General features: G+C 42.2%; 1 pseudogene; it reads left to right on the forward strand.

Annotated features, from left to right (window-relative positions):
• The window catches only part of LOC110564751 (small ribosomal subunit protein eS8-like), a 27,822-nt pseudogene continuing 14,285 nt past the window's right edge, over window positions 1-13,537 (forward strand).

A 13,537-nucleotide genomic window follows, 5' to 3' on the forward strand; every position in this document is an offset into this window, starting at 1 on the left:
ATGGCAGGGAACAAGTCTGAGCAGTGGCAAGCAGCTGCTGAGAGCCACCGCAGAAGGCAGCAGGACAGATGTGCCATGCTCGGTAAGGCAGTTGAGGAAAAGTAAAGATGTTTAGGCATCTATAGAGCAGAAAAAAATCTGTTGCAGCCATCCATTGTCCCATAGGAGTCCAAAAGGGTTCCTGGACAAACCAGGAGAGACCCTCCCGGGTTTCGGCACCAATGATGGGACATATTAAATTATGACAACCAGGCGCACAACAGATTTTATATGAAAGAGGTTTATTAGATGGTGATGAAGAGAGATAGACAAGGGAGAGCAGGATATGATAGGGGGAAAGAGAGAGGGGTGCTGAGACTGAGAAAGGGAAGAGGCCAAGAGAGAGCAAAAGAGCAAGAGGGAGCAAGAGAGGGACAATGTGGTGAGTTGGTCCCTTTAAGGGGGAAGGTAACCACACCTTCCACGTGTGGCCACCTGGCCATCGACACATGATGACATCATAGCTTTCTAGGCAACCCAGAAGCAGATATCTAAATACTTACACATAGTATATAGACATGTGCAGGCAAACGCTCATGTTCAGAAAATAAAAATAAACATTTAAAGTCTAATGATAGGTATATTTACGGTTTATATAGGATAGCTAATGCTTTGTATGCTTAGAAATAACACAAAATGAGGAGTGTTGACAGAGCAAAGCATACAGTAAAAAACAGTAGAACAACTAACTTGGGGAAGTGCTGCCTCCAGACAAAGCCCTGGCACAGAAGATATGACATCCCTCTATGGAATTCTTTACTCAGCTGGCTCTGGTTTTAGAACAGAGTAAAAGGAAGAATTAGATATAAAGGCCTCCGTCGTCAGGAGAGTCAGTTAAGAGACCTGCTGTGAGGCTCTGTCCAGGTTCAGACACATGAGCTTAAAGATGTTCTTGACCATGGCCCGAAAGGAAATTCACAGTGTCTGTTAGCGACTTGTCCCATTGCTGCGACAAAATCCTTGACCTCGAGAAAAGAAGGGTTCATTCTGGTTTATAACTGGAAGGGAAGTCTATCATAGTGCAAAAGCCATGGCGGTGAGAGCTTGAGGCTGCTGTTCACACTGTATCCACAGTCAGGAAGCTTAGAGTGTCTGTGACCCAAGGCCCAGGGATGGTGCCACTCATGTGCAGGGTGTGTCTATCTGCCAAAAGTAAACCTAATCAGGACTACACAGATAGTTCAAAACTTAAGAACCTTACTGCTTTTGTATCCACATTGGGGAGCTCACAATAACCTCTAACCCAGATCCATGGTATCTGTCACCTCTCCCTCTACAAGTGCCTGCATTCATGTATAAATATCCACACATGACTAAAAATAATGCTTTAATTTTTTTTTTTAATTTTAATCTCATCTAGGTAATCCCTGAAAGACTTTCTCAGAGGCTATGCTAATCTAGGTGATCCCTTCCTAACATACTCAAACGTTTGCTCCAGGCTGTTCGAGTCAATATTAAGCATCATCGCACTACCACACTATTGATGTAACTCTTTCCATGAACAATGGTCATGCTCTGAGCATGTTGGCCTGATTTGCCCTATCCACAGTTCATCCCCTTTGATCCTTGAGAATTTGAAGCTCATAGTCATCCCTACTTCTGTAAGTTGATTCCAGGTACTGAAGGACTCTCTAAGAGGCCCAAGGATGACAAACATGGCACTGACAGGATTTTCACTTTCCCCTATTCCCTCTCCCTTGCTAAAAACTGGTAGATTACATTCCTAAAGCTAGCTCCCAAGGTCCATTCCCTTATTTGTCCACTAATGCATTCTTGAGACAAAACACCAAGGTCCAGCAATCAAATTCATTATCTGGCTAACATGTCAAATCAGGATTTAACAACTCACCCTAGAACAAATTCCCTCTTTTCTTCTTAAAAGCCATTCCTTCAAAAAAAAAAAAAAAAGCAAAACAAAAAAACAGCTGGTTGCTTGCTTGCTGCATGATGCTAATGATGATGCTTGCCTTGCAGCTCCCTCTCCTGCTTATTATTTATTAATCAGGGTAATAAATCTTTTGTGAGCTGAGAATTTGGAGTCTTTGGTGTGTCTTGTACTGACTCCTATGGAGCTATCCTCCCTTAGAGGTACTGTGCAAAAACACAGAAAGAAACGGCCCCAAAAAGCATCCAGGCACAGGCCAGATATCAAGAATCCGGGAAGATATGTGCACCCTTTCCCCAGATCCTGCAGCTATGTGCCATCTTTGAATCTGACCTTTCCTTCACTCCCAATGATTCTCTATGAACTAAAACAAACAAACAACAACAAAACAAAACAAAAACTGTATTTTTCTGAGAGAATGTATCACTTAGGTCACCCAGGCACAAATGGAAAATTTAAGCAGTCTGTTTTTCTAGAATCGACCATTCTTCTCTGCTTAGTGAGTATTTTCTGTTATAGCAGCACCTATATCCACTGATGGCCATTGCATGACCTTCCACATGTGTTCAGCACTTGGTCTCCAGTTGCCCTCTGCCTTTCCTCTCATTTCTCTGGCCACCCGTTCTCTTCTTTGTAGTAGCACTTCCCTGTCCTCTTAGTATAGTCAGGAATCATGTTGAGCTCTCTGCTCCTGTTCAGAGCCTCTGCCTGAGGTTTTCAAGTTATTACCTTCTCAGTCCCCCCCCCTACACACACACACACCAGAAGGGGTATTATTTTAGGGGATCCAAGGCAGCTTGATGTAATAGGAAGACTATGAGAAACCAAAAAGTTTAAGGCCTAAACTAGCTGGGCAAGGTCCAGTAATGCCCTGAGGGGAAGAACATGCCATACTGCATTCTTTCCCCACTCACTAGAGATACAGATGCTAGGAAACTGGACCATCCCCCTAAGGAGGGACACCAGATCATTAATGGTTTGGGGACCTTCCTATAGCCAATCATTTTAAAATGTAGCATTTTGACCAATAGATGCTTGCCAGGCAGGAATCACCCCTGCCTTGGGCATGCTGGGAGGGAACAGAATCTTTAAATCACCCAACTAGCCTGAGCACAGGGCTCTCAGCTCTCACCGCTTTGGTGTGGGGTTGGGGGGGTGGTGGTGGAATGGGTCCGAGCTGCAGTTTGTAATTTGTAATAAAAAGATCCTCATGTGGTTTGCAATGGACTCGGCTCCTGGTGGTGGTCTTTTGGGGTATCTCGATTCAGGCACAACAACTACATGGCTACTCTTTAAGACTTGGATAGTGGGGCATGGAGGAGACTGAGGACCAGGAGTGCTATACAGTAAGACCAATCTCAGAGAGAGAGAGAGAAGGGGATTAAGTCTCAAACTACATCTTGGAAAAGCCTACAGCTCTGTCATGACCCCAACTATCTGTAATGTGAAACTGCTCTAAAAGCCTAGGTAAGAACTGTACAATGCTGTAAGTGATCATGGATGATCAGTATTCCTGATAGCCCTTGATAAGGGCAAAGGTGCTGGGGATGCCTTATTTGCATGAAGAGGAATTCCAGGTGCTCGTGGGACATGCCTTATAAAGAGAGAGGAAGTTTAACCTTTAACTGGCCACCCACCAGGCTACACGACCACCTGAAGGGAGGCAGAAGTGGAGGCTGTAAGGTTATGTGCTCTAGGACATGCAGATCTAGGGCAAAGAGCGAACAGTCCTACATCTGCCTATCTCAAGATGAGATTTTTGGGGTTTGGACTGTTGTGCCCTAATCTCGATACCCCAAAAGATCACCACCAGGAGCCGAGTCCATTGCAAACCACATGAGGATTTTTCATTACAAATTACAAGCTGCAGCTTGGGCCCACACCCCCCACTGCTGAAGTGGTGAGCCCTGCACTCAGGGCTTAGTTGGGTGATTTAAAGATTCTGGTTTCTTCCAGCATGCCCAAGGCAGTCCTTCCCCTCAGGGCATTACTGGACTTCACCCACCTAGTTCAGGCCTTAATAATAGCTGCTAATTTTTAATTTTTTTGGTCTCTCAAGATGACAAGAGGACCTCAAGTATTTCAGTCACCAAGTATTTGACTCAGTTGAGCATGGATTGACATCTCTGAAAGTGGTGTCAAAGAAAACCTCACTTCACCCCTCTTAAACTATTTGTTTCAGGTCCTATGTTACAGTGTTGAATGTCTTACTAACAAGAACAGTTTTGTTTTGTTTTGTTTTGTTTTGTTCTCACTTTGCAAGTAAGCAAACAACCTCAAGGTCTCAAGAGTCAAACACATTAATTTAAATACTAGAAACTTTGTGCTTAATCATTCAATTACCCCCTAAATACCATAAATCAGGGTGGGTGGTATTTAGAGTTTTACAAGCCTCAACCTATTTGGTATCTCTTGATCTGGAACAAACTCCAAAAAATATGAATGATGGTAAAGACTCTAGAATGACAATGCCATTACTTCACCCTTACCATGAATTTGTGTGCCTCTGATGTATGAACCCAAATTAGTCCAAGTTCAAATGACTTAAAGTGTATTTCTGTGGACACAGACCAAGGTCTCTCTGTTGACTGAGGACCTGGAGCCAATAGTCCCAAATGGCATTCTTAAGGATGCAAGCCCAGTTAACAAAGGGGATGCAGCCAATCCTGTTTTTATTTATTACCACTTTTCACAAAAGCCTTTTCAATCAAATCTAAAGAAACTGATGGAGGATTGCTGTTTCTTTCTAGAGTATGAAGGCTTGTCTTTCATTCTAAATGGTCCAGTGGGCCAAATCTAGTCCTAAAAACATTACCTCAGCTCCTTGCCTATACCTCTGTCAACTTAAAAGCAATTCTTCAAGCAATTGATATTATTGCTTCCTGCCAGCTGTGGGGCAGGGAAACAAATGGGCTGAGGATACTTCACTCAACTTGGCTCACAGATCTTTCTCCTCTAATCTAAACTGAAGAACAAAGAAATAAATATTCAGTAGCAAAGACAGGATTTGGAAAAGAAACCGGAGAATAAGCCAAGAGTCTTGGCTGATGCCTGAGACAGGTATCCAGTCTTCAGCACCCTGCAGCATCAGCTTAATGTCACTGGGTCAGAAAGGACTTTCTAAAAATTTCTACTCAAATGAAAATCATTGATTCATTAGCTTGAGAAAGAAAACAATTTAAATTGTACAAATAACATTAAACACAGAAAGCAAGAACTGGATAACAGCAGTGACCATTGAAAAGCATAGGCCAGGATGCATAAACTGAAGTTATATTATCTTGATGCTTCTCATAACTTGCACAAAGGACATACAAGTGTTCTAGACTGAGCTGCACAGTCATTAAAGCAAGGAATAGCATGCTTATGTCATCCTAGTGGCTAATTGCAATAAATCCACATAGAACCCATGGCAGTTCTGAGTTAAGCCTAACCTTTCTTCTTCATGCAAAATAAACACAGTAATCTTTATAAAATAAAATTTAATTATATCACTCTCTTATTTGGTCTGTGTAATGCCGATGAATAATGAGCTGCTCTTCAAGGTCATCTCTCAACCAGAACAGCTGCCATCTCTCTACCATAATCGCACAGTGCAGAACTCTGGCTTCTAAGAGATCTTGGCATGCCCTAAAGCATATGTCTGCATGTCATGCCTGGGACTTTTAATTGTATGTATATGGGTGTTTTCCCTGCATTTATGTCTATTCACCATGTGCCAGAGTCTAGACCAGGGAGGTGGATCTCCTGAAAATGGAGTTATACATGGTTGTGAGTCACCATTTGGGTGTTGGAATTCTAATCCAGGTCGTTGAGCTGTTTTTAACTGCCTAGCTATATTTCATGACCATCCTACCCCATCCCTGCCACCCATTTTTTCCAGGTGGAGTTTTAAAGCCATACAGGCAATGCCTGGAGAGGGCAATGCCTCTGACAATATTCTTTACCTGCCTGCCCTAGTAAATGAACATGTTTGAAGATCTCAAGGATGCATTTCTTTTGTCTCCTGCTAGAAGTCTTCCATCAGCCTGCTCTTACAACTATAGTTCTTCACCCTGGCTGGACATAAGTATCACTTGAAGCCTTCTAAATCTACCAATGCCCAGGCCTCACCCATACTAAAGAACTTAAGGTGGCTAGAGAAGTCTAGATATCAATATCTTAAGATTTCCAGACAATTTAGTGAGCAGCCAGCATGGAAACAACACAACCTGGAGAGTGTATACCAAATAAAACAATTGCTCACCCATCAGTATCAGAAATGGATGAGAAGAAAGGGCAGTTCCCACAAACAAAAGACAGAAAAGAAAGAAAGAAAGAAAGAAAGAAAGAAAGAAAGAAAGAAAGAAAGAAAGAAAGGAAGGAAGGAAGGAAGGAAGGAAGGAAGGAAGGAAGGAAGAAAGAGGGAGAGAGAGAGAGAGAGAGAGAGAAAGAAGGGGGAAGTTTTACTCTCTGCCACCATACAGAAAAGTAAGGCATTGTTTCTTTGTATATCCCTCGGGGATAACAGCACCAACATCTATACCTGCTGACATTGGGTCAAACTGCACTTGTGGTTAGTGTTGGGGACAAATTAAAAATGATGATTGGGTGCAGAACAGATTTTATATGAAAGAGGTTTATTAGAAGGTGATGACGAGAGAGAGAGAAGGGAGAGCAGGACATGATGTGAGAAGGGGGGCGACAGAGGAAGAGGAAAGGGCAAGAGGGAACAAGAGGCAAGAGCAAGAGAGAACAAGAGAGGGATCACATGGCAGGCTGGTCCCTTTAAGGGAGAAGGTAACCATGCCTTCCAGGTGTGGACACATAATGACATCATAGGTTGTTAGGCAACCCAGGAGCAGGTTTCCTAAATACTAACATTCTTCCCTTTTTCTATAATTAAAAATTGAGGAACTTGGGCTGCTTCTCATGTAAGGTAAGTTAAAGTATATAAATTTAGGTTCATTGGAAACAGCTCTTGGTTGCCACACCATGTTAAGAGAGAGAGAAGAAATAATAGCTACAAAATGGTCAGATTTCATGATAAAGAGGAGGAGGGGAAGCCTCTACCCTGAAAATTTTAGGGTAGAGGGTTGTCAGGAGAGAGCTGCCAGCCATGCAAGGCAGCAGGTAGGGACTGAGGAATGCTGGGAGAACCTGGAGCTGCTTGTCCTGGTCCTGAGCACACATTTCCAGCATTTAGTTAATAATTAGTGAATAACGGGCATAGATTCTCTTCTGGCTACTTCCTGCTGACACTGGGGGTGCTGTAGGGTGGTCAAAAGGCTGAAATGCTGGCCAAGTCCAGGAAGAACAGGCTGCTTTGATGTTGTCCAGGGTCTGCAAGAATAACCATGGCTGAGAAGGAAAGTGCAGGTCCAGCTTGATGGAAGTCTGCGAGGTCAGGTTGAACACTTGTGGTAGCTGCTTTAGCACTGTTGTGGATATGGGAAACATCTGTGTCTGACAGGATACTGAAACATATATATAGGCAAAAGTTAAAATTAAGTAGGTTATGGAGAAAATCCTTTAGGTGTACATTTAAAACTTTTGGGTGAGCAAACAGAGGTGAAGGTTTGATCAAGCAGACTTGAGCATGAGAACCTCCATTTACCTGAGAGAACCTTCATTTACCCAATCACTGGCAGTAATTAAAAAGGCTTTGCTCTGGATCTGTGATTGAGATGAGGTTTGGTTACAGATGTGTGTAAACTTCGAGGCCCTTAGAGCAGGCACTACGTTTAGAAACCTGAAATTCTCCAGAAGACATCCCTGAGGAGAACCTGGAAGAATGGATGAATGGACTATTTCCATTGGGAGGGTAGGGATCAGTCACCTGTCAAGGTGTCCCATGAGCAAGGTTTGACCCAGTAGATATGGTCCTACCTGATCCAATAGCTCATCAGCTTTTGGCCAGAGACCAGGGACACAGCTGCCCAAGGACACACAGTTTACCTGGTGCTAGGATTTTCATAGGCAAATGTGAGGGGGAGAAACTGTGCATATAGAGGGAAAAAAATCTCTCCCAGGGGAAAGAGGAAGTCCTAAATGGAGGTCAGCAGAAAGGGTCAACTGTAGCCAGTGAAGACTATGGCTAAGGGGAGGCACTCCATCTCAAATGATAGTAGGAAATTGCCAAATGCTGAATGCTCAAATTTCCCCTACCAAGAGAGGCATTTTATGCTGATAAATGAGGTGAACTCACCAAGCTAGTGGCTTGCCAATGAGAAGTCACCAATCTAGCTGGTGTTGCATGCAGCAAATAGCAATCTGGTAGCCAGGAAAAGGAAGTCCCAAAACTAGGAAGAGTGGAGGAATCCTACCTTTTGAGATAGGCAATAAGTGCAGTACTTATCTGGAGCCCAATTGCCTTGAGAGGTGGATTCAGGTGGATTTCCTGCAGCTTACAAGAATTACTTTTAAGTTTTATGAAGGAGATAAAACTTTAGACATGTTAGCATCACAATTGTAATCTGCACTGAAATATAAATTGTAGAAAAGGCAGTAACATACATATGTGTTAACAACATAAGCATTCTTTAAGGTGAGCTCTGAAAAGGCAGGAGCCCTTTGTAAAGAAGAGACAAAATCTTACTTGATTTTAACCTTTAGTATAAGTACACATTATGGAGACTTAAAATCTTGAGCTTGGAACCATGATAGTGGGTGATATAGTGGCATGTTTTCCTATTAGAGTTAGATTAATAAATCAGAGCTCTATTGATAAAGGTCAACACTCTGGACAGCTAATATAACAATAGCATAGCAACAGGAGGAACTATTAAGCCTTTTTACCTATTTAGGATACCTTAAATCACCTTAGACCTTGCAATCTTTATAACTTGCATTTACTAACTTTAAAACATTTTCTTAGACATGTAAACATTTATAACTTGCATTTATCAACCTTAAAACACTTTCTTAGACTCTCAAACATGTCTAACTTGCATTTACCAATCTTAAGGCATTTTCTTAGACCTTCAAACAACATTTTTTGATGGGGAGCCTTTGTATCTAGTTATTTACCATGGGACAGGTGAGACTGCTATAAAGATTTATTGTCCTTTAGCTAAATAAAGGGATGGGAGGCCTTTATTTAGGCCTGTGTCTTGAGTCTGGCAACAAGGCATATTGTGTCTAGGCCTGACAATAGCAACTCTAGGACTTAGGCTTAAGGCCTGGTCTCCTGCATGTGAAGAAAACTAAGAAGGCATCTGAAGTCTCCCAACACAGAAGTTGGCAACATGTCTGTGCAACCCCACTGTGAGGCCAAAACAGACCTACAATGTTACCCTGGGCTGGGCAAGGCTGGTAGAGGTCACTGAATCAAGGAGCCATTTATTTGTCCTCTGCCAGGCCAAAGAGTTGGAAGGCTGGAAGTATCTGTGGCTCTTGTGCTGGTTGAGCCTCCATGTCTGGGCACAGAGGACAAACCTGCATGGGAGCATTTTGACTTCCAGAGACCAGTCTGCTGGCAGGTAGCTATGGTTTGTTGAGGCAGCAGTGATACCAGTGTCCCCTTTGACTGCATTTGAAATAGTCACCTGGCAGAACTGACTTTTAATTATAACCCAGCAGGATGGGACACTGCAGACCTCTTGTTTTTGTGCAGGAATGCCAACATCCTCAGAGCAGCATCCAAGGTCTGGAACATAGTTTTTGCTCTAGATGAACCTGTCAGGAAGGCTTTTTTAATTATTTTTACCAACTCCTGTATGGTGACTCAAGGACCATCTGCAGCTATTTATTAGAGATTGCAGTAAGAACATGTTTGCATCTGTAGGACTATAAGTGTATATTTGGACATCTATGAGATGACTATTAACTTTCATTTGTTAACCATTAAATATTAGGACTTTAGGTTTTGTCCCTGTTAAGTTGGAGCCTTAAAAGTCATAAATATAGTCCATTAAAGTGAGAGCACAACAGTTTTCTGTAGGATTTAGTATATAAAAAGTTTATAGCTTATAAAAGTCTAAGGCTATACTATAGGTTAATAATACCATTTTTTAAAAATAAGCCAAGCATACTTTAACTTTTTGATAGTAAAGATATAGCATAATGACCAAGTTTTAACATAAATAAATTCTCTAAAATTAATAGATCTTAATTTAGAATATTGGTAAAAACCTGTATGTAGTAACCAGCTCTAGTTATGAGTTTTAAAACCAACAATTTAGTAGAACAGTATAAAGCAATCTAAAAATTATATTTGAATTTATTATAGCAAACCCATTAGCCAGAAAGCCTAGTGGTGAATCTGGATCATAGGTAGCACGTGGCAGGAGAAACAGCAACAGTATTTATTAATTTAGGAATTGAAAAGGACATAGGCATTTAGATGTACATTACAAACCAACTTCATTTGAATAGACATTCATAACTTTGAAATTTTATTATTATATAAAATTTATTTTGAAGCAGGGTTGAGTTATAGATAGTAAAATGTAATTTTGAATTTTTATAAAAATCCATACCAATTTAAAATGAGGCTTGTTGTTGTCCTAGTCTAAAAGGAAATAAACAGTTTTGATTAAGGAAGTCTTGTAAACCCAATGAGAAAATTATATAAATCATTAGATAAGGATTTAAATAATTATATGTATATATATATATATTTTTTAAACAGAATGTACAGAAATCAGGAAAAAAAGATTTTTTTTTTTTAAAGCTTGGAAATAGCACCTTTGGGTCAGAATATTGAGAACTAGTGTTTAGAACGTGTGTGGTTTGGAGCTCTGCAGGAGTGGGGTGAGGGGCAAGTGTGTGGTGCGGCTTCTCTATTTAAAATCAACATGGCACCTTGCCACGTGCATGCATGACTGTGGCTGCAAAGGGAGACCAGGTGCTTGCTCCTGGGATGGCTGTATCGGCCCAGGTTTAAAACTCTCTGTGTGCGCATGTCATGGAAGTCTGCCCAGGTGAAAAGCCTATCTGCAAACCAGCCAGGGACAAGCGTTGTGCAGGAAATTTAAAATTTTGCCTGTGGAAGCCTGAGGCAGCAGTGCAAATTTGTGTACTGGGTCCCCAGCAATTTCTTACCCAAAGCAGTGAGCCAGCGATTTTCCCAAGCAGATTTTGTGAGGACTGGCAGGGAATAAATCCAAGAGTCGTGGTAGCCACCTCGGGGAGCTGCCACCTCCATCGCCACTGCCAGTGCAGGCAGAGAGGACATATGTGCCGAGCACAGTAAGATAGTTGAGGAAAAATAATATTTTTAGGCATAGATAGAGCAGAGATCTGTTGTACCCATCCATTGTCCCCTAGAAGTCCAAGAAGGTTTTCTGGCTAAGCCAGGACACCCTCCCGAGTTTCAGCACCATTGTTGGGGACTAATTAAATAAGGACAATTAGGCACACAACAGCTCTTATGTGAAAGAGGCTTATTAGATGGAGATGAAGAGAGAGAGAGAGAGAAGGGAGAGCAGGACATGATGGGGGAAAGAGAGGCGACTTGCCCCCATAGAGAAAGGGGAGAGGGTCAGAAGGCAAGAGGCCAGGAGCAAGAGAGACCAAGAGAGGAACCACATGGCAGGCTGGCCCTTTTAAGGGGGAAGGTAACCACGCCTTCCAGGTGTGGACACATAATGACAACATAGGTTGCTAGGCAATCCAGGAGCAGGTTTCCTAAACACTAAAAATTAGGGAAGGAGAAGGAGGCTGAGCTCTGCCTGAGCATGTTGATGAGATATTAACCAGATTCAACAGTTTTAACATATTCTCAGATCCCACAGCTTTTGTGATGACTCTAAAATGGCCATGACTCATATATCCTCTGTTACTGGCAGGTAGTTTTTGTCAACTTAACAAACTACAAATACCTGAAAACACAGAGTCCTCAGTTGAGGAAATGCCTCCTTCAGCATGTCTTCTTGTAATTCAGCCATATCATGGCACTATAGTGTCACAGTGCAGTACTGTGATAACAAACTGATCTTTATGATCACACAATATACTACTGTGAGGACAAAATACAGAATTGTGACATGACAGTGTAGCATTGTGGATCATTGGATGGAGAGGTTTGTTGACAGATACTATTGTGATGGGAAAATGTAGCACTGTTTTATCAAAAGGGAGGACTGTCATGTCACAGTTTGTCAATGCAATGGCTCATAGAATGTGTTAATGTTATAATTCAGCATTCAAAGTCAAAGTAGATAGTTTTATAATACTATATATTATGCTGATGGCAGAAAAAAGCATTGTAATATTAAAATTCAGCCTTATGACAAAATGGAGCATTGTGATACTATATTCTATTGTGATGACAACATGCAGTACTGTGATGACATAATGAATTTTTGTAATGGTACAACGTAATAATGTGAAGTATAATTCAGCATTGTCATGACATTATCATGGCATAGTGATGGCACAGTGGAACTCTTTGTTGCCATAAGAGAACATTATGATACCAAAATTCAGAAGTGTGTAGTTATAGTTTAACATTTTGGTAGGACACTGGAGCATTGTGTTGACACATTATTCTATTGTTTTGTCATGACACAGCATTGTGATGTCATAAGTGACCATTAGGAGGGTCTAATAGAGGTCAGTTGTCATAGCTCAGGATTGTGGTGACACAATGGAACATTCTCATATCACAATAGAATACTGTGGTTGGCACACTGAAGCACTGAGTGGCACACTATGTTTGAGCATTGTGAATACACAGTACTTTTTTTGGCCACTATTTTTCTTTTTTTTTACTCACTTTACAGCCTGATCCCGGTCCCCTCTTTTCTCTCCTCCCAGTCCCACCCTCATGGTCCTCTCTCCCTATTCTCTGTTCTTCTTCTTCTCAGAGAAGGGGAGGCCACCAAGAGGTATCAACACACCCTGGCACTTCAAGTTGCAGCAGGACTGAGTGCATCCTCTCCCACTGGGCCCTCACAAGGCATCTCAGCTAGGGGAAAGGGATTTAGTGGCAGGCAACAGAGCCAGAGAGTACCCCCACTACTACAATTAGTGTCTCCACATATTGGCCACACTGCACATGTGCTATATATGTGTAGGGAGGGAGTGTCTAGGTTCAATCCATGCTTGCTCTTTGGTGGTGGTTCAGTCTCTGTGAGCCCCCATGGGCCTGGGTTAGTTGACTCTGTAGGTCTTCTTGTGGTATCCTTGACCCACTGCTGCTTCCTCCATCTTTCCTCCCACTCTTCCACAGAACTCCTGGAGCTTGGCCTATTGTTTGGCTGTGGGTCTCTGCATCTGTTTCCATCACCTGGTGGATGAAGTCTCTCAGAAGACAGTTATGCTAGGCTCCTTTTACAAATATAGTAGAGTATCATTAATAGTGACAGGGGTTGCTCTCTCCCATGGGGTGGGTCTCAAGTTGGGCCAGTCATTGGTTTGCCATTCTCTCAATCTCTGCTCCTTCTTTACCCTTACACTTCTTGTAGGCAAAACAAATTTTGGGTTGAAGGATTTATGGGTGGGTTGGTGTCCACCATCCTCCACTAGAAGTCTCAAATGGCCACAGGTGGTGGCGACTTCAGGCTCCTTAACCCCCAATGCTAGGAATCTCAGCTAGGGTCACCCCCATAAGGAGCCTTCCTTGTCCCAGAGATCCTCCCTACTGATTTCCATTCTCTCTCCCTGTCCTCCATCAACCTCTGCTCTCTA

This window comes from Meriones unguiculatus, chromosome 14 (genome assembly GCF_030254825.1).
Source record: "Meriones unguiculatus strain TT.TT164.6M chromosome 14, Bangor_MerUng_6.1, whole genome shotgun sequence".
Taxonomy (NCBI): domain Eukaryota; kingdom Metazoa; phylum Chordata; class Mammalia; order Rodentia; family Muridae; genus Meriones; species Meriones unguiculatus.